The sequence below is a fragment of the Littorina saxatilis genome, linkage group LG14 (genome assembly GCF_037325665.1).
Source record: "Littorina saxatilis isolate snail1 linkage group LG14, US_GU_Lsax_2.0, whole genome shotgun sequence".
Classification (NCBI taxonomy): domain Eukaryota; kingdom Metazoa; phylum Mollusca; class Gastropoda; order Littorinimorpha; family Littorinidae; genus Littorina; species Littorina saxatilis.
This window is the reverse complement of record NC_090258.1, coordinates 16,215,737-16,218,236: the sequence shown is the minus strand read 5'-3', so window position 1 is coordinate 16,218,236 and position 2,500 is coordinate 16,215,737. Positions and strand designations below refer to the sequence as shown.

At 40.0% G+C, this 2,500-nt stretch overlaps 1 protein-coding gene and 1 long non-coding RNA gene across 2 annotated transcripts in view; one reads left to right on the top strand and one right to left on the bottom strand.

Annotated features, from left to right (window-relative positions):
- LOC138947245 (uncharacterized) overlaps positions 1 to 2,500 on the top strand; it is a 394,861-nt gene that overhangs the window by 294,946 nt on the left and 97,415 nt on the right. The gene's annotated exons all lie outside the window — the stretch shown is intronic.
- The window catches only part of LOC138947233 (aquaporin AQPAe.a-like), a 44,564-nt gene that overhangs the window by 14,513 nt on the left and 27,551 nt on the right, over positions 1 to 2,500 (bottom strand). The window lies entirely within an intron of this gene.

The window sequence follows — 2,500 nt, the reverse complement described above, 5'->3', positions numbered from 1 at the left end:
TGTCTGGCCTGTCTGAAAACACCTCCGCGTGAGGGGTTTTGCTGCCAGCGCGGTGAAGATAAGGCAAAAAAAAAAGGTCTGTTTACGGTAACATAGGCCAAAATAATAGGGTCGGTAGGTCGGGATTTTTTTTTCCCCCCAAATGCCAAAAAAAGTCTAGGGTCGCGCGAAAAAAATAGGGTCGGTCGGGTTACCGTAAACAGACTATTTTTTTTTTTGGCCGCCTAAAGAGGGAACATTTTCTCTGCCCGCGCGGCAGCAAGCAGGATGTCTCTGAACTGATAAGAGACCATCCCTCCAATTGTACATATACCAAAAAGCAACATCTTTACAGCATACCCTGTGCAGAGAAAGCTTAGATCCTTTGATGAATTAATTTCGTAGATTGACAAAAGTGTCCAGTACGGAATTGTAATTTAATCCATTTGGGTAGAGAATGTATAACAGATTGTGTGATTGGTCAGATTACTGGTGTTGCATTCTCGACGAATATCGGATATCAAATCATTATTAAACGCCTGCTATAGGGCGGCCCATTGATACATGTTCAACTATAGTCTCTGTTATAGCCATGATGGTCATTTGCAGAAAGAGCATTCGCAAAACACTGAGAGGACTGTTGCATGCGAACGTGTGACGTCGATCGCATGACGTAACGCAGTGACGCAGGTGATCCTTTGGTGTGTCCATGTGGAGGGCTATCCGTATCTAATGTAAAGCCTTACTAGACCTGAACCGAATAAAAAACATGGGAAGGTATGTGCCTTTAACACTTTCTACCCCAACTATGTTGACCCCCGCTCTTAAGACCCCCCAATAGAAGACTTTCGCCCTTTAACACTTTGTACGGCCCAATGTTGACCCCTTTTTTTATTTTTTAGCCGAGACCAGCTGTGCTGCAGCAGGTCACTCAGAATTGTAGTAACTGTGTATCAACACGCTGGAATGCAGGCGTTAGATGGACGTTACCTGGTCAGATAGAGCCATATGAGTGGGTACGAATTTATTCGTACCTGGGAGACAATGAGTTAGGACATGCACAATCACAAGCATACACAGGTTGACAACAGAGTGATACTGTAGACGAGGCTTTGCATGAAGACCTCAATCCAGGAATTACTGTTGTTGTGTTTGTCACGTGCAAGTACAAGTTCTCGTGAAAAAGGAGCAACTTCACTGAGGATTTATGTTCTGCTTTCATATCACAACTAAAGAATTCGGTTTTGAGTCGATGTCCGAAGATGTGACAGGCTATTATTAATCATAGTCACACATTAAGACACACCATCTGTTAAGGCTGCAAGATCGTGACAAATAGTCAAGCAGTGAAAGGAACATTGTAAGTGCATAGGTCGACAGCGGATACTTGTGGGCATGGCTTTGCATTAAGATAGTGTTTGATATGTTTAGGAATAAGTCTATTATACGTAAAAGGAAATGATTCTATGAATGATTTATGTTATGCCTTTACATCTAAAGTTTCTTATTCTGTCGTGTTAAATCATTGCAGTGGTTTTAATGTATTGATTAGGGGAGGGTGGGGTGGGGTCTGGCAGTAGTATGTTGAAATAATTTATTCTGTATTCGTTTTCCTAAAATATAGCACAATAGAAAACAAAAACACACGTCGGATGTACAATCTTAACATTTTTGTCTTCCATGTCCTGACTTATTTTCAGTCCTATTGTTTGGAGTGGTTATGGATTATGGGTTATGGTTGCATTACCTGAAGAGGATCAAACAGTATCGAAGAAAAAGTGTTCATGAACAATTGCAGAATGATATTTTTACATGCAAGCATGGAAACAACTCGAGAAAAAGGTAAGACGAGTAAAGAAAGAATGACTTCCACAAATAAGTAAAACGGAATACAAAAACAATTAAATGAAAGAGTATGCACCATGGTACTTCGGCCGAATGGGGGGGGGGGGGGGGGAGAGAAAACAGCCCACACGAAAAAGATAACAACAACAACAAAATCATCACACACGATTAGGCCACCAAAAAAAAATAGTCTGTTTACGGTATCCCGACCGACCCTATTTTTTTCGCGCGACCCTAGACTTTTTTGGGGCATTTGGGAGAAAAAAATTTAAACAAAAAATAAATAAAAAGATAAAAAAAATAAAAAAGTTGTTTTTGGGCAAAATAACTTAAAAATAGGGTTTTTTGAAAAAATAAATAAATACAAAATAAAACAAATTCCCGATCTACCGACCCTATTTTTACATTTAGTCAAGTTTTGACTAAATGTTTTAACGTAGAGGGGGGAATCGAGACGAGGGTCGTGGTGTATGAGTGTGTGTGTGTGTGTGTGTGTGTGTTTGTGTGTATGTGTAGAGCGATTCAGAGAAAACTATTGGACCGATCTTCATGAAACTTGACATGAGAGATTCTGAGTATATTATCTCCAGACTTGTTTTCTCAATTTTTTTTGATAAATGTCTTTGATGACGTCATATCCGGCTTTTTGTGAAAGTTGAGGCGGCACTGTCACGCT